We start from the raw sequence: 24438 nt of genomic DNA, 5'->3' as shown, positions 1-24438 counted from the left end.
CCGAGCAATATTGAGGAAAAATTCGTCGTCTATCCTTTCGTCGTCTTCAGAATTTCAACCAGAAGGGAAGAGAGAAAAAAACATGCAACGCACGAGATAAGGCGGAGTTTTTTGTCGAAATAAATTATAAATGAAAAATAAAATAAATTGAATATTTATAGGAACGACAATCGAAGAAGAAAATACACAAAAGAAAGGCAGCAGCAAAAAAAAAAACACGACGACCGACGACAACAATTCAATATTTTATTTTATAACTATTTACGATATCTTTATGGCTTTTATTGATTTCTTCGTTTTTTTTTCACGTACGAACTTATCTTCCACCCAAGAGCCACGTCTGAATCGTATAAATAATTTTGAGCGTTACATTCAGCTTGACATTCATGTCGTACAAGAACGCTTCTTGCTGCTCCAAACGGAATTTTAGTTCGCTTACATCATGGGCTACGGTTTCCACCCAGTTCGGAGTCAATGCCCGCCTGCAGATGCTTTCCAGCTTCTCGGGTTGCGTCATCGTATGTCGATAGGCAGCTGCCATCCACGAAATATCCGAAGCGCACATCACAGATTCCGATTCATCGGTTGGATAAAATCTCTTACGAAGGACACGTGACTTCCCGACGTACATTGTGACGCCACGAGCTTTGAGCTTGGACTTTATTTCCGTTACGCGATTACAGTTGAACTCATTTTCGTTGAGAGCGATACCCTTGAGTGATGGAAGATTGTCAAGAAGGGCATTTTCATCGATGTCGAGTAAGTTGTTCGTATTGATCTCCAATCGGTTCAAGGCTTTGTTGGCTTTAAAGAGATCCGGAGATAACTCCATTAGGGAATTGTTGTTTAACGAAAGATACTTTAAACCATGAAGATGATCGAAGGTTCCTGGATGCAAATGTTTCAACTGATTGTTGTTCAGGAAAAGAGTCTTCAACTTGCCCAAACCTCTAAAAACTTCAGAATCCAATTCTTGCAAATAGTTGTAATCCAAATAAAGTTCCTGCAATTGACGATTGTTCCGGAACAAAACTTTAGGCAACTCCCTTATCCGATTATCAATCACCCGAATCACTTTTATCTCGATACATCTTCGGAACGCATCAGGACGAATCTCTTCAATCTTCAAACCCATGATGTCCATCTTCTCAATAGAAGATGTGAAGGTATTGCACAAATCCTCACTGAGAACCGGGATGACGGAGTTATTGTTAAACTTGATATTAATAGCATTGGATACATTCAAAGCCTTTGGTTGAAAACGAAAATGAGTGTGGTTGAGAGTTAAAGCATCAAAAGTACAGTAATCGTTGTTCTTATTGATGCGACACCAAGAATCCGGACGATCACTCCATGAATTGGCATCCAAATCGTGAGTTAATAAAAGCACGAGGAAAATTTTAGCGAAAAATTTACGAGACATCGCGTACAAACGCTTTGAAAGACAAAAGGGAACTGACAATTTTTTGAAAAATATTAAAAATTTGAAACGGAAGAAATCAGAATTGAAATATGATGAGGAAATGTGGTAAGTTCCGTTAACAAAAAGATGTATGTGTGAACTATTGAAGGAAATAATCTGTGACCTTTGTGTTTTAGAGTAAATAAGATCTGTATCAACTTAGGGTAAGAATTCAATTAACCACAAATTTCTTTATTATAGCTAAAAATTTAACAATTTTCAACCGTAATTGAGATCTCATCTCAACAATTAACACCGAAAACATTAAAAATCATTGCGAAGGAAGCTGCGACGCCGCCGCGCAAAACAAACGATGTGTGTAAACAAAATATTTTTTCATACAAAATACCACGATGACGAGCTAGTGTGCATCAGACTATAACAAAACGAAACGATGGCATTGCTAAAAGTTTATAAACGTTCGTCAATTCATGAACAATTCAAGTTTTTTTTTCGTGTGAGTGCTAAATACATGGGTTTCAGAAATAACACTCGAAAAGACGAAAAATGTCTTGAAATTCATTTACGGGTAAGAAAATGTAAAATAATAAAGACAATTGTCTTCTTACAGTGAAAAATTATCTAACCGCACATCTTTATAGCATTTAGCTAACTGTTTTGCCTTTTCTGTATTATGAGAATTTCATTAACATTTGATCGTTAAATTTAATTTAAAATTCATATTTTGTTAAAAGTTACAACGTAACCAATTAAAATGTTGTGTTTATTCGCTAAACGGTTTCTGGCTCTTGCGTTGTGCAGGTCAGCTGCCTTTTTTTGCTAGCTGTTTGTTTGTTTGAGAACGAGTGTGAAACAGAATTATAAATATGAAATAGTGTTTAATAAACATTTTTATTTTTAGATGATGAAGCGAACAAATGTCTTAATTACTGAGTCTTTAACTTCAGGTGGATTGAATTTTATGACGAACTGGAATTTAGGAGCTTTCTTTGGAAATTGAATAGTTAAGATAAGGACTTAGAAAAAATAGATAAGGATTTTTATCAAAAAGGTAAGTTTTAAATTTTTTCGAATCAGAATGATATACTGAAGTGATCTTGTCAAATCCATGATGCTGCTGGTCAAAAGTTACCCTGATGTTCTGGTCTTTGTCTACAAAATGAAGAACCAAATGTTGCTAGATTATCTGTCAAGAATCCTTGAACAAGAAAAAAACGTTCAAAAAATTCGAACGCACCCGAGTAACAATTTAAGAAATTTTTTAAATGTAAAAGTCACAAATTCGATAATTGCTCCTCACTTTGAGAGAGATATTAGATGTTAAAAGACGTATTTCTGTTTCTTTCTCTAAAATTAGGTGAGGAATTGACGAGAGTTATTATTAAGAAATTGATGTAAATTAAGTTTTTTAAAAACAGGTACATGCAAAAAAGACAATTTTGTGACTTAAAACTAAGAATCTAAAATTATTCTACAATTAAAACAGGATCCATTTTGTATTTGGAAAATTTCAACCATCTTTAAAAATCCCCCATCGCGTCCAATCCTGAAATATGTGAAAGACGTTTAACCATATTTGCTGAGAAGCGGAAACGAACTAAAGTTGCCCCCAATGAGATCAGCATTCGCACAGAATTGTTTATTTTACAAAGGAGTGAATTTGTTGAATGACATGATGCGTAACGGATTCAATATCGACGTGAACTATGTGAATTTCAAAAAAGCCACGAGCGAATTTGTGAAAAACAGGTAGCTCTCATTAAGAGATCTTTCCTTGTCAATTTGTCACAGACGGATTTTCATGTATTGAGCTTTAGCTCTGGAAAAGTATCAGTTAATTTCAAAGCTCAATATATAAAGATCCTTTTTGACAAATTGACAAGGAAAAATTTCTTCCTGAGAGCTACTTGTTTCCATCAAAAAAGCACCAATTATGCAAATCAAAAATCACTTAGCATCCCACCCTCCCTCACACGTTGTTTTCGCCAAAAAACATCTAATTTAAATACATGAACCTTTTTTCGTCTTGCGTCTCGTATAAATACGCAACCATTAAAAAAGGCGTCAAACCATTACGAATTCCATAATTGCGTCCTCATTTTCTTTTCATTTTTCACACCCCCCAGAAACATTGCCATTCTCTACTCTAGCAAAAATTGAGCAAAAGAGATTATAATTGAATGAATATTTTATTATTATTATGATTATCTATTATTTATTTACACTTCATATCTTCAACGCGGAGAACATTTTATTATTAGCATCGTCATCATTAAATTTTAATCGCCTCATATTACGACATACTTTGACTCATTAAAAATTTTGTCACCCATCGTTTTCATCTCTTTTTTGTATGTCGTGTTTTTTTTTGCTGAAGTGATAATCTAATCAGCATCGTCTCTCGTTGGTTGCGAAAAAAAAGTGTGTATGAAGCGGGAGACAAGGGACTTTATCACAGGATATTTTCGTCTGTTTCATTTTCTTTTGCTTTTATTGTTATAAATTATTCATAAAGTTTGTTTTTTTTCTGTTCAGTTCAGTTCAGTCGCTCCGTTATTTTTTTTTTCTGAGACTGTGCAGAAGGGGATTCTGAATGGAGGAAAAAGATGATTGCGAATAAAGTTTTATTTTTCTCTCTGTTTGTTATTCAGTCCAAATTGCCCGCTTTTATATGTTGATTTTTTTTTATTCTTTCTGTGTGTATTATACTCCTTTTTGCGATGTCTGCGAATTAGTGTCTTGATGAAAAGGCATTAAGCGCTAGACCATGTCCTTTTATTGACCAAACATTAACGCACAACGGATTGAGGCGGTTTCATCGATATATCAATTAGTTTGTGGTTCCTTTTGTTTTTCCGTCTTATCCGAGATTTATGAAATTTTTCTACTTTTAAAGGGGAACGGATAATTTATTTATTTGAACGAAAAAATACAAGGGTCGCAAGTGCATTAATTTGCTATTAAAACGAATTAGCTGGACATGATTTGATTTTTATTTATTTTTATTGTCTCGTAAAAGGAAAAGGAGGAGGACAATCGTATTAAATTTGTTACAGCGTTGCACGTGTCATCGACAATTATTATTGATGTTGTTTGCATTATGGCTTAACGCACAAGAAAAATTGTTTAAAACGATATTTAAAAAGTAAATATTTGTCGTGTCGGATTTTCGAACGTATTTTTACGGGCATTAAGACAGTTGAAAGGATTCCATTTGCGGTTTTTGATCTTTTTGTCACTGTAAATGGAGGCATTTTGTGGCTTTTTATCGCAGCTAAAGGTACATCATGGAACTGAAACGCGACATTCGTTTCTTTATTTCACTTGGTTTCACTAAATTTTCAATTATTTCTGGTTCTGCTTCACTTTCGTCACTTTCGAATAACTCCTTTTCCTTATTTTGATAAATTTTATTGAGAAAAAGTCTCAAAACCAACAAAAATCCGAAAAAAATGAGTATGAAATGGAAATATTCATACATTTTAAGGAAAAAATATTTTTTTTAACTACTTTAGAATGAAGCAACTTGGGAAGTGACTCATATTTCAATATGAATTAATAACTTTTTTATCATTTTAAACTTCTTATCAGGTTTATTTCTCAATGTTTTTTATGAAACACAGGCTTCGTATAGTTTTTCATATCCCACGTAGTTCCGTAATCACTTTCAGTGTTCGCATTTTGATATTCACTGTATTCCTCCTTCAAATTGCAATAAGTTTGGGACTCTTGATGGACATTTTCCATAACCTCCGTCACTGGTCCGCTGCAAATTTTGTTCTTTTGAATTACAGAGTATTCATCTTGAACGTTACTGGAGCCTGGCACTGGGTTCACAATCGCTAATTGACGTGAGTTGCTTGTCCTTGGAGTGTGAGTAACTCTCACAGAGCATCTTTCAGGATTTTCTCGTAAACAACGTCGAGCCCGAAGACGAGAAAATATAATTTTAGTCAGATGAAGCAACTGTAAAATAATTATGAGACCCAGAAAAGGCCATTCCATGAAGCGATAGTTATCCATGATGATGACAAATGGAACTAAGGACAAAATGAAAAAATGTGAAATATCGCGAAACGAGGAAGAAAGATAAAAGGTTTCCGGTTGATAATTAAGTCAGAATGAATCAGAAAGAACAAAAAGTTAAGTGTTTTTTTGAAAAGTGCTGCAAACGTCGACAATGACGATGACGAGAAGATTAACTCTCTTATTCTTCTTTTTTGCCATCGTGACATCCCCTCCCACAGTCGAGTATCACAAAAACTCACTTACTCATGTTTGTTTATGTGTGTGGAAAATCCCTGCTTTTCATTCACTTCCTTAATTTGCGGTTTTAAAACCCCTTAATTTGATACGGTGACTGATGTGAAACATATTCAGGATTTAGTGTAATAGAATCATCAATCTTCTCGCACTTGGTATAAGGTACATTGTGTCGCATAATAATGGGATAAGTGCCGCAAATGTATTATGAAAAGAGATTACGAGGGACTTTTCTCTCGTTTTTTTTCTCCGTTTCGAACAATGCCAGAGTTAAGAGTCTTTCAAAAAGGCCTTGAAAGTGACGGATCGCCATTTCTTCTTCTTCTTCGTCGAAATCGTGGCAGGAAATAGCAAAAAACCAACGCATTTCATCCAATCCACTTAAAGTGCAATCGATGACCAATCATCGTACCTGGCAATTATTCCTCACTTTTCATTCCCTTTTTCCTCATTCTTTCGTCGCTGTCTCACTATCGCTTGCATGGCATCATCGCGCAACACACCCAATCACGAAAAGTCATCTCTTCGCCAGGCAGCATATAATTTCAAAATGCTTTAATGGCAGAAATTGAAACACACGTACGAAAAACAAAACAACAAAAATATTCATTAAATATTATTAAATGAATTTTGAAAGGTCTCAAGCAACAACAACATCGACGCGCAAAGTAAATGCCAATAATAAATAATAAAATGATTCGATGATAGAAATAAAATGGCTCAAATTATAATTTTTTAATGCGATTATTATTACATTTTATGCTTACATTGTCTGTCGTGTCTTGTCTTGTTTTACGAACGTATATATGAATTTGATACGCGACTTTGTGGTTATTCATTTTTTTTTCGAGTGAGGCAGAAAAAATGGAAAAATACGTATAATGGCTAATAAAATGTCTGTTTTGTAGTTAATTTTTCGTTGTTGTTGTTTTTGGTTTACAAAAAGGCATTTTTAACGGATCGGAGTGAAGGAAATTGATTGCAAGAAGGATTATTACTGAAATAATGGGCGCTCTTGATCGTGCAAGAAGTGACGTAAATCACGGTGTAACAAAAAATTAAAAAAAAAGATAAATTCCAAACAAATTTCCAAGTTTCAGCTTTGAAAAAAATTTTTTTTAGTTTTTAATATAGAATTTCAATAAATTTCAGTTTTCAGAAATGAAAGTTTCAAAAAGTTTCAGCTTTGAAAAAAAAGTTTCAGTTTTTAACTAAAAATTTCAATAAGTTTCAGCTTTCGATATTGAAAGTTTCAAAAAGTTTCAGCTTTCAAAATTGGAAGTTTCAAAAAGTTTCAGTTTTCAACAAAAAATTTCAATAAGTTTCAGCTTTCGAAATTAAAAGTTTTAAAAAGTTTCAGCTTTGAAAAAAAAGTTTCAAAAAATTTCAGTTTTCAATATAGAATTTCAATAAATTTCAGTTTTCAGAAATGAAAGTTTCAAAAAGTTTCAGCTTTGAAAAAAAAGTTTTAGTTTTTAACAAAAAAATTCAATAAGTTTCAGCTTTCGAAATTGAAAGTTTCAAAAAGTTTCAATTTTCAACAATAAGTTTCAGCTTTCGAAAATAAAAGTTTTAAAAAGTTTCAGCTTTCAACAAAAAATTTCAATAAGTTTCAGCTTTCGAAATTAAAAGTTTTAAAAAGTTTCAGCTTTCGAAATTGAAAGTTTCAAAAAGTTTCAGTTTTCAACAAAAAATTTCAATAAGTTTCAGCTTTTATTATTTCAAGTTTTCAAAATGAATATTTCAAAAAGTTTGAAATATAAATTTGAAGTATCAAAAAATTTCAGCTTTCAATTAAAAAGTTTTAGTTTTCAAAATTTGAAGTATCAAAAAATTTCAGTTTTTAACAAAAAATTTCAATAAATTTCAGCTTTCGAAATTAAAAGTTTTAAAAAGTTTCAGCTTTGAAAAAAAAAGTTTCAAAAAGTTTCAGCTTTCAAAACGAAAGTTTCAGCATCGAAAAAAAGATTAATTCAAACCAAGCAATAATTAACTTCAAGAACCGAAAATTTTAAAAATCTCAAAATAAATTTTCAAAAAATTCACAATGAAATTCCGTTGCACCGTAAATTACAGTAAAGCGATGACAATCGAACGATCATTGATTGCTTATCCCCTCTCCATACCGCTACACACAATTTATAATTCCAGCACGACCAATAATGATAACTAATAATAACCCTTCTACAAAACAACATTTTAATCATAATCTAGCAACGGCAAAAGTATTCTATGCAATTTATTGGCCTTTTTCAAAATATAAATTCATATTTTAAAAGTGTACGTGATTGCTCGTTTTGTTCGCCAGTCGTCGTCATTCTTCACCGCAATATATATACAGAACAAAAAACAATTTCAGAAAATTATTATCCAGTCCTTTTATGCATCTATCGATCCGTCGTCCGCGCCGTTTTGCTTGAAAAATCCAATGTTTTAATGCTATTAACTAGCTCATTATAGCACAAAATCTAACCTTTTGCCCCGCATGATAAAATAATGACGGACTGTGGATGGAATGTTGAACAAAACAAAAAAAAAAAAGAATAATTTGTGGGATTCGCAACATTGGCATTGATTGTTTCGATTTGTTAACTCGAGATGCACGAACATGTTCCAAGTAGTATGTCAAAAAATCAAAGAAAAGAGAAAGAAATCTGAAGATATGTCACTTTTATCGAAGACCACCCAAGTGACACGAAATTCGATATTTTCATAAAAAAAAGGCACATAATAAAAGGTTAATAAATATATTTAAATATGCCAAAAATTGGGATATCATCAAGTCATGTGTGCAATTCATTCATCGTCCTTCAACGCCTTGCATAATCCAATTCGTCGTCTATAATGTGATAATCTATTTTAACACCAAGCAGCCCGTTTGTCATGCGATATGCCACGAATGCGACGCAACAACAAGAAAATCGTCAAATCCTATTTGAAAATGCATTCCCAATCCATGAATGAATTATTAGCTGTGGGAATTTGACTTCTTTGGCACGGCAACGACCAACGACGACACGATGAAAAGTGATGAAATTTATATATTCATAGTCTATTCATGAAATGTAAATATTATGTTTGTCGATGAAACGACGAATAAAACGTGTGTTATTTGCCATCAGCATCATCATTATGTTTATTATTGTGCATAAATAGTGAAATAAATCATTTTTCGGCATGTAGCAATGGCGTACTTGATGTATCGAGGGTGTCATAATTGTATGGAATTGTAACTACCCGAGTCTTCTTTTTGTACTTCATCGTAAACAACAGCAAGATAATGACAACTGCGAGTATCAAAATCACCATTGTCAGGAAAATTATCACGCCTTTGAGGAGATTTTCGGATTCCGCATCAATTATTGTGCAATTCTGACTTGGTTTGATATGAAATTCAGCTGAATTTAGAATTTCCGAGGAATTTAAGTAAAAAGACATGTTTTAAGGCTCAAGAAAAATTTTAAAATGACACTTTCCTGCAAACAAAAATTACTCATTTCCGGTACAGAAGCTGCGTCATTCAGAAGAGAATGAAATTATAATATTTGACGCATCGCACACGCATCCGTTATAAGGTAAAGTTACAATGGAACAGCAACAATTGCGTATAATCAACACCTTTGGCGCCTCTCTGATACTCTTTCCTCCTTCTTTTTACGTGTTTGACTTGCTTATTAAGCAAGATTGAGATCTGACTGCTTCATTATTATTATCGGCTACTTATTTTCAATAAATATGTTTTAGACACAGAGAGAAAGAGCAAAAACGGACCGTCAAAGTCGGGCGGCGGCGCGTCAATCTCTTGTAAAACGTCTTGTTACAATTATTTCATGCTTGGATGGATTAACTTTGGAATCAGCTTAATATTAAGCGAATTTTTAATAAATAAAAATTATTAAAAGTTTGCACTGGGACAAAAATTCAGAATGTGCACTGGGGTTTATATTCAAAATGTGTATTTATAAGAAATAAGCTCTTGGGAAATTTTTGAAATTTGCATTGGGACAAGAAATTTTTAATGTGCATTTTGGTTTAAATTCAAAATGTGCATCGAAATGTGCATTTGGGTAAATATTTGAAATTTGCATTGGGGCGAAAATAAAAAAATAATTAATTCAAATCTCAACAAAATATGCATTGGGGTTTTTATTCAAAATGTGCAGTAGGCTAAAAGCTCTAAATTTGAACTAGGTTGAAAAACTTCCCCAATTTCAATTTCGAACGTTTAGACCAATGCATATTTAAATTTTTCGCCCCAATGAACATGCTGAATTTACAACCCCAATGCATATTTTTAATTTAATTCTTTTAAAAATATGAATTAAACCGATATTGAAAGCCCAAAATCGAAAGCCTTACCTCATTTTCGTTGATTTATTTTTTAAATTTAATTCCTCATGATCATAAAAAACTTCCAAAGACAATTCCATCCGACACAGCGACGCAAACCTTTTTGTAATAATAAAATTTATAAATCAATAATTTGTTGCTGCTCTCTTAAAACGTGTAAAAAATGCCGACGTTTATAAAAATCAACATTAAGATACAGGTGAGTTAAAAATTTTTATGCAAGTCATAGACAAGTGATTTAATTCTTCTCTTTCCAGCTTTTGTTCGGCATTTTTATGAATGAATCCGGAGAACAATGTCAAGTTCGCCGATCTGCGAAAACCTCAGCTTGCAAGCCTGACATCAATTCATGCGAAAATTTATCGTGTTACCTAAATAGATTTGTTGTTAAATCGTTTAAATTTTATTTTTCTGGCAGTGTCTCGTGTGTAGTTTATTTAATGAGAGATTGTGGTAAATGGCAGAGTTCTTAAATCTTTGATATCTCAAAAAAATCACTTTGAAAGAAAAGTTGCTGAGTTGACAATCTCCGCATAAATAAACATCTCAAATAACAATGATGTGATTCCAGGTTCATCAAATCGTGTGGTAATAATTTGTAATGACACTTATCTAGTAATATTGTTTAAAAGTATTTAGCATTGATAAACTTTTGTTTGAGTTCTCATTATGTACCCAAGTTCTTGGAAGAAAAAATAATAATGTGAATCCCTCCAAGTTTTTAATGAACTAAACAGGTACATTAACAACAAATGACGACAACGACTTATTAACATAAACCACACACACATCACACACGTTTAAGTCTTAATTTCAATCAAAACGTGTTTTGGTTGGATTTGTGTTCTTTAGCGCTAGTTGTTTGTCATTAACTGATGTTATGTAATTTAAGCTCGAAAAGAAAGTCTTTTGGATTTTTTCGTTAGCGAATTCGGAGAATTTGGATGAACCAATCATTTCGACGAACTGAATACTGACAAGTGATTTGATTTGATTTTTTTGTGAATGGAACGGAAACGAAAGTGACCTGCGTAGTAATGTCATAAGACTTTGAATGAATTTTTTTAAGTTTCTATTTTTTTTTTTAATTTTTAGATTCAAATGTTTAACCTGGAAACCTGAAAATTCTGGTAAGTTTTGAATTAGTTTATAGTAAAAAGGTAATTTTTTTAATTTTTTGTAGCTAATTCAATCGTAGCAGTTCAATAATGATGCTAATGAATGACGAAGACTCGTAGAACCATAAAAAGTTTTCTTTGTTGACATTGGTTGACAAGGTCAAAACTGATTCTCAAAACTGGAATATTATTGGAGCCACCAAATCCTCAAAAATTGAATCAGTACAGAAACAATTTCTGCTGTTTGCTCTAAGAAATCTCGGCTGGCGAAATGATACTTTTACGTTACCATCATACGAAAACAGACTAAAACTTCTAAATATGGATACACTTGAGTGAAGGAGAATGGTCATCGACTCCATGTTCGCTTTTGACTTGATAAGAAAAAGAATCGACTACCAACAATTGGCTTGTAAGATCACGAAAAATCACGAAATATCGTACAATTTAAGACAACGTCGATTTTTATATGTCCCATTACATGACTCCCAGTTTAATTGATTTATTTATTGCAACAACAGGTTTAAAACCCTTGGCTACATAAAAACTAATTTTCATTTGGGGCGAAAAAGCCATTGGAGAATTCGCCGGCATAAAAAACCCATCTTTTCAAAAAACATTTATTCATAGTGTTTCGTCATCCTTCTCAGAGTAAAGGTCCTGCATCCTTCTTGCGACAGCCACTCACAGTAAAATGAATCTTTCATGTTTCCGTTTACTTCCAATGAGCCCATCAACAGAATATCAAGAAAATTCAATCATTTTGCTTCAACTGAACTAACCTTCAACATCAACTGAACCTTTCTTTAGGGGTTCTTATATGGATCTGTGGTAATTTCGTGTCATATTCAGAATTCAAGAGCTTGAAGAACACTTTAAAAATCCAAAAAACGTTACTTCCCACCTCTCGCGTAACGAAACTTCTTCCTTTTCAATGCATCATAACGCTTTTTTTTATCCCTTTTCCATTAGCATTCATTCCGCTTCTTCTTTTAATTAAACCAAACGCAACAAGAAACAACAGTTGCCATCGCGCGTCATTTATCATCAATCCATCCATTTTTTTTATGCATATTCGATTATGATTGATGTTTATGAAAAGTACTCACCTCTATTCAAGTTTCGCTCTCTTTTTTCTATTTATAACAATTTATTAATTCAATATATGTAAGACACTGGATGTGCGGCTTATTATCCAATCTCTCCGCATGTACGGATGAACCGACAACTGGCATAACATTTTGATCAAAGCACACACAAAAAACTGTTGTTGTTGCTAGTGGAGCGAAATGATCAATCGATTATCGTGTATTATTCATCATTCAGCCTTCAATGAAAGTCAATACAAACTAGTTAATGGTTTTGTTTAATTAGATGCCACTGTTTTTTATTGTGAAGATTTTTTTTTCTAGCGGTTACCAAATGTTGCTTGTTAGTTTCATAGACAAGCACTTTACTTTTTTTATTTTTAGCGAAGCTACTGGTTTCCGTAATTTAATTGGATCGAACGTAAATTATTGTTATTATTGGATGGTTGTTACTTTGTTCAGATCATCTTTCGCAAAACCGTTAACGAACTTCAAACTGAAAAAAAAAGGTAAATGAGGCAAAAAATTGCACAGAGAAGCCCAAAAAGTCCGATTTTATGCAACAATAACTCACACTATACTTGTCGTTGTTAAATAATTGCGTTAATAAGTGTGCTCTGAGCTTCCTTCGTGCTATTGATAAAAAGTAACGCACCACATGAAATCACTGCAAACAATTTTTGTATGGTTTCCATTAAATAAAAAAATTCGATGCGCAATTTATACAAAAAAAAACCAAATTTTTTACTTAATTAGTTTGTGGTTTGCTATCCTCATTGTGTTTGCCAATGATGTGGGAGCATCTAGAGTCCTGAATGTGGGAACCTTCGTTCTTGCCATTGTTCCTTCCGTAATAAATTGCTCGTATAAGTTTTCTTTTGTGATCGTGTTTATTGTGAGATTATTGTTGTTTCGTTAATAAATTATCGTCTTTTATTGGGTAATGAGGCTTTTTACAGCGAATCAATGCATTTCTGAGGCATTTTAACGAAACTAGTCAACTAATGGAATATCGAAAAGTTTTCCTCTTGGTGTCAAATCCATCAAAAGTCGCTATTAACTAGCATTCTTTTTTGCATTTCAATCAATTTATCGTTAATAAAAGCTGAAACGAAGGTAATTAATTACAAATTGAAAGCGAATGTTCAAACAAAACGTGTTGTTTATGCCACTAAGAGTGCTTAATGTTGCAAATTATAACAAAGTTGCACTTTTTTCGTGGGACTGATTACTCATATTACAAATTGTAGACAAATTTTTCAAGACTTTAATTAATCACAAATGACCTCAATTCAGGTCGAATTAATTTATCATTTGCACGAAAAAAAAAATTCATTCAAAAATTCGGTCTCCCTTTGATGAAATTTGCATCGCTTGTCCGTCTTTCTTTTTTTTTCATTCATGTCAAAATGAAAAAATACTCAAAGACAGTAGTAGTAAAGCAATCAAGTAACGCTTAAGGGCAATTTTGTTGCTTTACTACTAAAGAGGCGCAAAATATCGAAAAATCATAAATTATGTCGAAAGTTACTACTTAGGTAGTAGTAGCGCTATTTTAGACACTTTCGAATTAAAATACAAAGTTAATGAAAGAAATTTGAAAGCGAAGCCTGCCGGCTAAATATAAACTTTACAAATCGAAAATTCGAACGCAGCATGTTCTAAAGTTTCTTCTAAAAGGTCGTGCTGTTGGGTCAAAGGCAATTTTAATCCAATTACACGAGAAAGATTCCTCATGTGACGAGATCGCATTAATTGTTAATACAAACCCAAACAATAACAGAAAATTTTTAACAATAAGCACTTGAATTAACCATGAAATACAAATTATCGTTTATTTATCCACCTATATGCTACTTTTTACTGCTCCAAGTATATTTCAACAATAACAATAAAAAAAACGAAGAACTAATCATAATAATAATGTAATGAGAGGATATTGAATGTACATCAAGTGGTTATAAAGAACGATGAGATGCGCGTCGATCAAAAAAGATCATTAATAAAAATTTTCTATAAATTAATACAATGATGCACTCATAAATCATTTACTGTTCACTTCTTGTATTGAACGGCATTTATTCATTTTATTCAGTGCCATTGTTGCCAACAAAACACAAAACCATCCAAGAATTTAACGCGAGAATTAAGGTTTTTTGTGCTCATCGCTTGAACTTTAAATAAAAGTTAATTCTTTATTTGTCAAGTATGCAAAATCTGTCTGCAAATCCAAAATTGCAAGATCAATTTGGCAAAACAATTTGATTTTTTTCTTATGCTTTAAAATAAAAGTTTTCTAAGTTTGACTTAAGTCAAGTTAACTGACTTAATTCAGAAAAATTTTTACTTAAACTTATTCTTAACTTATCTTAATGGGGCAAATAACATTTTTTTAAGGCCCTAAGGTCTTGAAAATAAGGCCCTAAGGTCTTGAAAATAAGGCCTTCAAACTTTTAAATGAAAATTATTATTTATTTGAAAAAATAAAAAAATGAAAAAAAAAATTCAAAAATATTAAAATTTCATTCATGGCCTTATTTTCAAGGCAAAATATATTTGTACTTTTACTTAAGTCAAAGCTTAAAGGTCGAAAATACTTTAAATCAAAAAAAAATTAAAAACTTAAGATTTTGCTCAAATAAGGGTCAAAATTAAGTTGACTTTTGACTTAGAAGTAAAAGCTAATTTACTTTTGATTAAGTTAAAATAAAAGCTTTATTTTTGCAAAAAATACAATTTTCTCGAATTCTTAACAATTTTTCAAGAAAAAATTTTAATTTTTGGAAAAATTAATCTTTTAATATTGGCTTATTTGACTTAAACTCTTTGACGACTTAAACAAAAGTCAACTTAATTTAGAATTTTACAAAAATGAAAGCTTTTGTTTTTTTTTTTGAATTATAGCATTTCGACCCGATTTTAAGTTTTATAAGTTTAAATTAAAGTCAACTTTTGACTTAAGATCAATATTCAATATCCTTCAGAACTCAAAAGCAAGGCTGCAAAAACTACAACTTAAGCTTACAAAACTTAAATAAAAGCTCTTTTTTCAAAATTCAGTTGATATTTTTTTGATTTAATTGACTTTTGGTTATAAGGCTTTAATTTAAATAAAGTCAAATGCTATGCTGGTCAAATGTTTTTTTTAATTTCAACAAAAAATTTTAAAAAATTGATAAATTATTTTATTTGATTTTTAAGTTGAAATTTAAACTTTAACTTAAAAGTCAAACTTAACTGATTTTTACTTAAGCTTAAGTCATGAACTTCCACAATTTCTATTGAACTGAAAAAAAAAATTCGATTAAAATTTTCCACATTTCCTCATTACCCACTAACTTACTTTCACTTGCGAGTAATGTGTTATAATAAAGTAAAATGAATGAGTAATTAATGTTGTGCACATTAAAAAAATTTTTCCTTATCACGTCGGGTATTATTTTAAAATTAATTAATTAACATTTCATCAAAAGTATTTCAAGTTGCGGCCCATTACCCTACTACGCGAGCGGAATTGTTTGCGAAATAACTTTGAAAAATCACACAATTAATAATCAAATAAAAAAATTATGTTTTGAATGAAAATAATAATAAAAAAAAACCCAGAAATGAATAATAATGCCGAAGAAAAAGTAAGTGAGTAGAGAAATGGATGTACTTTTGATTGAAACAATTGACGTGATACGTGGGTATGGGCATGCATTACACATGCAGTTATCGCACAATCAAGAGTGCTCGTGATTACCGTTGCATTTAATTAAACACATTCAAGAAACGTTTTGAATTTTTGTAAGGCCTTTCGGGATTTTTTAATATGAGTTAAGGTAAGAATTTTAAAAAGTTAAATTTTTAAACATTTTTAACAAAAAATTGTTTTAAACATTTTATAGGTCTATGAAAAAGCTTTTAAAAAATCTAAAGATGAATCTCAAGGTCTATAAAAATTAAAGTTTGATGTCTCAGGTAAGTACAAATTATCTCTAAATCAATACCAATTAATCCAAACCAAGCAAAAATTAAGAATTTTTGAAAAGCCTATCTCAATAGGTCTTCGAACCACGGTGATGCATCCTCAAACCTAACCTAAAGCCCAAAATAAGAAAGAAAATGTCATTCAAGTTTTTCATTTTTCCACTTACCAAGCCCAAAAATTGAAGATTATAGCTTAAATCTCATTAAAAATCACTTCAAAAATTCCAAAAGGGTCGCTTTTCACTATATCGACAATGTAGAAGAAGCAACATCTACACCGCGACTCGCCATGCAAAAAAACATTATAAATGCATGTTATTAAATTTAATAATTTTTAATAGCAAAACTTGCACATAAAACAATGAAGCCGCACAAAATATGTGTGAACAATGTTTGTTGCTGTTTGCCGTTGAATTGTGTTAAAAATGTAAAAAAAACAAGCGACTCAGGAAGGCTTTTGTTGTACTATTCATAATTATTGCACTACTTGTTCTTTTCATAATTTCTTCATTACATATCGCGTTACTTTTATAAAATAATAATTATTTTTTTTTATCAATTCACTTTGTTACCTACATTTTCCGCTACCTGTTTACTTTTGTGTGGATGTGGCGGCACCTCAAAATGAAGCCAAAATGTCAAATTTTAATGATCGATACTTTACACAAATTTTTCACGCTTCACTGTTACAGACTTATTGTCTTCAGTTGTTCATTGTTCGATCAAAAGAGATTTCGCGAAAGCCCTCGGTTCTTTAATTTTTTTTTCTAAAGAAAGAAAAAAAAGCTTGACGGACGAAAATTAATGATAAATGATCACAGTTTAACCTCTTGCTGTTCATTACTGTTTGATGCAAGAAGATGCATTCGCTGCTCTGCTAGACAGAAAGGCATCACTTTTATGATAAATGATTTTTTTTCGTAAGAATCGAAAACAATAGAACTCATTTTTTGAAGCAATTCAGTTCAAAAATTTGTTTTAAAAAAATCAACATTTTTCACTTGATCGGGTTTTGTGCAATTACATTAAGATCTCTTCATGAATTTATGAATGACAAAATTTTTGCACGAGCAAAAACGTGTTAACATTGATCAATTTTATGTAAAATTATATCAATTTGGGACTCAGGTATCAGGTAACAAAATAACAACAAGTATCATGCACAAAAACTGTAATTGCTCATTTTTATGAAGGAATTTGATTTTTTTGTGCTGCAAATTTGATCCTAAAGACCTCACAGGATGTGAGTAACTTTGTTTTATGTTTTTGGCGATAATCAATGCTTTGCATGAGTAGTTTTTAGAGCATTCCATCAACATGTTGACTCATCAAAGGAGAATTTTTTGAGCCAATTTTTGTCATTTTTTTTTTCGAAAGTGAGCTCAAATCGTTCCACATTGTTAGCGCCTTTGTTCATTTCCAAATGGCAGTTTACTGTAATGACATCCGTTGTACCGTTTTTTTTTTGTCTCATTCCGAATACATTTTTAACGCTAATGCGTGTATTTGTCTGCTTGAAAGCCATGTAAATTCATATAATTTTGATTTAAACAACTCTTTTTTTTCGACATTCCATTCCGACTTTAATGGATGCCAGAAGAGCTCACTTGTAAAATTTATTTATTTAATTAAATTATTTGTTATCTATGGCAATGAATGGTGCTGATTATAGCTTTCAAACAGCCGATGACAATGGTAAGTACCAATTTAAAATGAATTTAAACTATGTGATATCACATTTCGATGATTTTTGTCAAAAATTATGGGTTCATGTTTTCGCTCGTTAATGCTTTTTTTTTATCAGAGCAGATTACTGCAAAAAAAAACGCTTTTGTTGAACAAAACTAATAATAAATGGTTTAATGATCGACGTACAAAAAGTTAACGGAGCGCAGTTCTCAGAAGCAAAACAATCAATGTTTGTTCCCAAAACCCATATTTGAGATAACGATAAAAAAAAATGAAGAAGAAGAAGGAAGTTATTGTTTGCTTTTGCCCTATAAGCATAATAATAATGGCAGCAAACACGAACAATGTATCGTCATCGCGGATAAAAGTGCACGAGAAGACACGCGAAAGGTAAAAGAGCATTGAAAAAGTTGATTTGAAAGCCATAATTAAAACAAAACAACAAAAAAGTGAAGCAAGTTGCAGCATTAACTTGCAATTATAATGATCGTTTGTAGGAGATAATGTAGATCGGATTACTTGTACGGAGAAATGGAGGAACGATATTTGTTGAAAACGTCTTCTTTTGTACCGTAATTTGGGGAGTCTTTGAGTCATTTTTAAACTTTGATCTCTCAAAAATTCTAAAAGGTTAATTAATTACATATTTTGATAGGTAAGTAACATAACTTTCTTTATTTATGTTTTTCTTATTTTAGGTTCTCAAAAATTTTTTTACAAATAATTTTTTATTTATTAAAAATTTTCAAAATTAAGGTTTATTTCAGTTCATTCAAACATAGAAAAAATTAAATCAATTCATTCTGAGGGACTCAGGAAAAAAATTGAATCCAACCAAATATAACCACATATCCCAAAAAGAAACGGATTTAAGCTTCTAGACTCTTTAAGTTTTAAACGATATAACAAATGAATGAACCATGCACTTCAAGGACGTACTGCTCGTGTTATGACTGTATCAGCATCGACTCAGCTAGTCTAATTACCAAATTGAACAGACAAAAGACAAAATTTATGATAAAAGGCGAAAAATGCAATGGTATATAACAAATGACAAACAAATGCAAAGAATAGCTAAAGAAAGAGGCAAAAATAGTCAACCATTCAATTTCTTTACAAAGAAACAAAGCTTGTGCTAAATAAATGTATGGAACCATCGAATCTTGATTATTGTAGTATTGTCCTGTTCCTTTACCACTTCACTGAGCTGAATGAACTCCAGAAATACAAACCATAGCTTTAAGAATAATGACGACAGTAAACAGTCGTACCAGGATAAGCGAAATACTAAAAGAATGGATTTATGATTTTAAAAATATTCTAAGCAAAAATTGATTCAAAAAAGTTATTTATGATTTTTGGCTTACCTACGCTCTTCAGTAAGATACACTAACTACTGTTTTATACAGACTCATTTGCTGGATTTAAATATCTCCAAATGTCACCCCATTCAACGGCAATTTCTCTCATTTCCAGGCATGATCAAAAGATGAAATATTACATTATAAACCTATAATTTTTAGATGTGCTTTAAGTGTAAATGGGAGGCAAATAAACAAAAGTGAGGAAAAAATGCTACAATTTAAACAATAGGTAATATAGCGGAAAAACTAAAAAGCGCAATAAGACATGCAAGTTACGTGAATGCCTCTTCATATCATGTATCCATGCATAATTATTATTTGTTAAAAAAAAGTATCTATCAACAACACACACGGCTGGTGCTTATTTATCATAATTATCATAATAAGTTACTATAAGTATAACTTTGTTACATAATCGCAATCAATTTTTAGTGAAATGGGTGAGAATTTAACATTTTATTAAAGAGAAAACCTAGTTCTTTGGTTTTATATTGGGAATTGTGTCGTAAAATGCTTCATAGTGAAATTCTTCTTCAGTTTGATTGGGTAGTGGAATCTGAAATAAGACTTATTTGAGAAATTTTTCAGATTAATAAAAAGAACTTACTTCAGGTTTTTGAGCCACTTGATGATATCCGTAAGTTTTGTCGGGATATATTGAGAGTAAGGCAATGATAATTGTTAAAAGTAAAATTATCACTAAAAGTATCACGTTGAGAGATGATGAATTTCCTGTTTCTGAATCTTTTGAATTTTCAATATTCATTTTATAAGTTACGAGTTTTGAGTTTTTTTCTTCAGAATTTTCTTTTCTTGTTTGTTCAAAATCAAATTGATCTGTGTGATAAACTGCACAGCTTCTGTCGTTTTCAATAAATTTTTGGCTGAATTTCAGTACTTTGCAGTAATATAATTTAACATTTCCTGTGAGGACTGAATGTTTTTGTTATTATTTTTTTTAAAAATTCAGGACTTTAGGAAAAATATTACCACAAGTATCTGAAAGATACGTAAAACTGCTGAAACTTGCAACTGTAATGTCCTTCAATTCAATATTTTCTGTCAGATTTACATCGTCGATAACAAAACTTTGGTTTTCATTGCCAAAAATTCGAATATTGATAGCTATTATATCTGAACCCTTGATATACTTAGAGCAAATCTCTGATAAAACAAAATTTTGCTTCGTATTTTCTTTAAAATCACAGGAAAGCTGTGTCAAGGAACAAATTTTTGCTTCAATATTAAATTTCTTGGAGATTCTTTCATATTTCTTACTGTTTGTTCATTTTTATTGAGACCTACACTCCAACTGCGTCCCTGAAAATTGCAATAATTCTGTCCCTTGGCAAAAGCTATAGTCAAGAAATAAACAAAAAAGTACAATATAGGTCTCATTCTTTTGAGTATCGGAACAAAACTGGAACACAAGTCGCTAAATTTCCCAATAAGATTAAATTATCAACGGAAATGACTCAATTTTAGTTGCAAATTTTATTTATATCTCAAGCTTGATAGATTAGGGACAGCAAGGATAAGTGTTTCCGTTGCAGCTGTAAGCATATCCGGTCAAACAGGCATGAGGCACCGGGCAAGGTCCGCAATATTTATAGCAACAAGGTCCATTATTGCAATAACCAAAGGGATAGCAACCTTCATACCCACAGGGCCATGAATCGCAAGGAGAGGGACAACACTATATAAGAAAATTTTTGAATCAATTAAGAGAAAATTTTCTAAATTTCTTTAACTTACAGGCATTTTTTTAAATAATTTTTTTTAAATTTCACAAAAAATTTAGAAAATTACGAATTTAGAACTTTACTTTTCGAAAGTCAAACCAAAAATGATGACAAAACTCGTTTTTTCGACAATTATCATAAAATCTAAGGTTACTATGATCATTTTGACATAAAAAAAAACAAAATTTCAAAAACCTCTTAATTACAATTAAGATAACATTAACCGATAAATGGAACATTTTGAAGAGTCAGCAGGTGCAAAACTAACCTTTAATGTTGAATGAATATTATAAACTAGATCGAAATCATTTATGACAGCAATTTCATAACGAAAAAAGACAAAACTCATAAATAACAATAAATATTTTAATAATTAAGGACGAGTGATAGTCTTGAAGCAGATGTGTTCGTTGAAAGCTAAACAAAAAACAGAAGTCAATTTATTGTAAATACAAACAAAAAAGGACACATTAAGCGGTTAATTCTAGTCAAATTGGATCCCTTTTATGGCTAGACTTGAATATTTTAGTAATAATTATTTTTATGACGATTAATTTCTGAGGTTAACAAGCCATTCAAGGAGATTAGGATCAGTTCAGTGGTATGTCAACGAATCATTGATACACATCTATCTCCGAGTAATTGTCAATATTGGAGTTTTGTAGAGGATCAGGATTCGCTTGTTGATTCTGTTAAAGAAATTTTAATAAAATTCTGAAAAAAAATAGAAAAAATTTCTTACCTCGAGATTTGGTTCAGAATTTGGATCAGAAAAAATATGCAATGAAGAAATTATAATTGTTAGAATAAGGATTACCGTTATCAAGAATAAACGTAAGGTTCTTTCGTTATCAATTGGTGGTGAAGAAGTTGTTGAAGATAAAAGAGGTTCTTCTGTGGTTTTCAATCGTGATTTTTCTTCCCGGCATATTTTTGGCTTTAAAGTTGTAATTTTTCTCCTTAAAATTCTTTCAAAAATATTTTCCATGAAAGAACAATCAAAATTTTCACAAAATTCGTTAAAGTTTTGTGAAGTGAAACATCGACTATTCAGCTTTTGTCCCTCACAAGGAGTTTTAGGAGCTTCATATGTATCATAAGTTTCATCATCATCATCATGTTGCTTTGTTAGTTTACCAGATTCTATATCATCTAGGCAAATAAAATTATTAAAATGCTTCAAAACTTGTATTGCGTTTAAATTTTTGCTTTTTATCGACTGTATCTTTCCTAAAAAATGCAAAGTCAAATAACATTAATAACAAATATAATCTTTTTTTACCACATTTTTGAATATGAACGTAGAGTTTATTAAAATTTTCCAAATGAATCGAAATAGATAAAATATTTTGGATATTTACAACATCATCTACCAAAAAAGTCGAAGAAAATGGTCCCAAAACATTGATATCGACATTGAAGTAACCTTGAATTCGGAAATCGCAGCTTAAAATCTTAGATACAGATAGATACGAATTATTTAAGAAATCCGTTAAATAGCAGTCAATCTTAAAAACATAAAATTTTCAATTAGGAAGAATGTAAGTAATTTTTAAATCTTACTCTGTGCCTATTGAAAAAACCTTGAAATAGTTTACACTCCCATCCATTTTCAAGAATACATGTTTTTTGGCAAAAGCCCCCATCAAAAGTCCAAATGAGACTCAAAATTGAAAGAATCTTCATCGTAAAAGCCTGAAACTCAACTAAATTCTAATAATTTACAGGAATTTTTTCAAACTTACTTCAAAAAAACGGATGTGACTCACGTCGGATGTTTTGTTTCATTCTTATCATCCAACAGCTCTAACCCATAATTACCGTAAGTTCCTTTTTTCATTTTAATTCCTTAATTCCATTGTTTGTAAAATAGTTTAAAAGCAATAATTCTTTTCTTCCTTTTTTTTCGTAAGTCATAATTTTTCGATGAACTTTATTTCCGAAAGTACCAATTAAGGATCATTCTGAGACATCGTGTGGCATTTAATGATGAATCTAGTCGTTTAAAAGTAGTTTAGCTCAAGACGCGCGTGGTTTGTCTCGAACTAAATTGCAGCTGCAACAATTTCTGTGGTTAACGGGCGAGTGAAAAATATTTTTATGGATGTTTAAAGCAATAATTAGGATTATAGTTCAGAAAATTTATTAATTGTTCGAATCAGGTGCTTTTCTAATATTTAAACCAAAATTCTGTCCACACAAGCATCCATCCGTTCAAGAGAGTAATGAACCATAACTAATGGCAGTCGCAATCGAGTTTGAATGTTGCTCAATGCCAAACAAACCTTTTATGTTTTTTTTTGTTAATATTTCCCCTTTTTTAACTGAAATTCATAACTTTACTAATTTTATTGTTTTTTAGGTGTTTAATGAAATTACCTTTTGTCACCTTGGTCGTTAACGATTTATGCGGTAGTTAAATTAACTTTATAGTCAATTTTATTGATTTTGTTTGTTCAGTCATAGGAACCTTTGACTTTTATTCAATAACAATTTTTTTCTTATTGAAGTCATTTAAGAATTTACTTACCTTGCGACAAGACGAATTTTCCAAATTTTTTTGTGTGCAAAATTTAAAAATTTCTTAAAAATGAACGTAAGTTATTTAAATAAATTTTTTTAATTAAAAATAATTTAAATAAAAATTAAAAACAATTAAAAAAATAATTTTTTAAAATACAAATTAAAAATTTTATAGAAATTTTTAATAATAAAAATTAATTTAAATAATAAATAATTAAAATATTTTTAATAAAAATTAAATTTAATTTAAAAAAAAAATTAAAAACAATTAAAATTAAAAATTTTATAATTTTTTATTAAAATAATTATTTTAACTCAATTTTCATAAATTTCTTGAATTTCAGTGCTTTTCTTCATACCACGACAATCAAGTCTGCAATTGGGGACCTCGCGGATGTTGGAGTGTCGATCCATGCCCTCAACGAATCTCCTACTTTGGAGGTCGTTGTTACCCAGATGTCCTCGCAAACTCCTGCTGGCCCATTCCGAAGAACGGATACGGATGGGGATGTAGTCCGGGTTACAAATGTTGCATGCCTTATGGGCACAAAGGCGACTGTTAACCCTTTTTAATTGAAGAAATAAATTTCTCATGTCTGAATTAATTTTTAAAATAATTCATCATTTTTAATTAATTAATTAACTTCCCCTTTTTAGATGATTTTTCAAAAATAAAAGTGTTAGAAAGTGCATTAAAAGTAAGAACTTTCGTGATAAGATTTGAAAACTTAATTAATGAGCATCAACACACAATTAAAAAATAATTAAAAGACTTTCTTTTTTTTCTAGAATAGCAGTTTATTTTATCTTAATTACAATTTTTTTCATATAATAATAATTAATATATTTAATATTTATTTATTTTAGCGCGCAGCTCTCACAATTAAGTCAACTTATTTATTTACA

Source organism: Culicoides brevitarsis, chromosome 3 (assembly GCF_036172545.1).
Source record: "Culicoides brevitarsis isolate CSIRO-B50_1 chromosome 3, AGI_CSIRO_Cbre_v1, whole genome shotgun sequence".
In the NCBI taxonomy this organism is placed as follows: Eukaryota; Metazoa; Arthropoda; class Insecta; order Diptera; family Ceratopogonidae; genus Culicoides; species Culicoides brevitarsis.
This window is presented reverse-complemented; position numbering follows the sequence as displayed.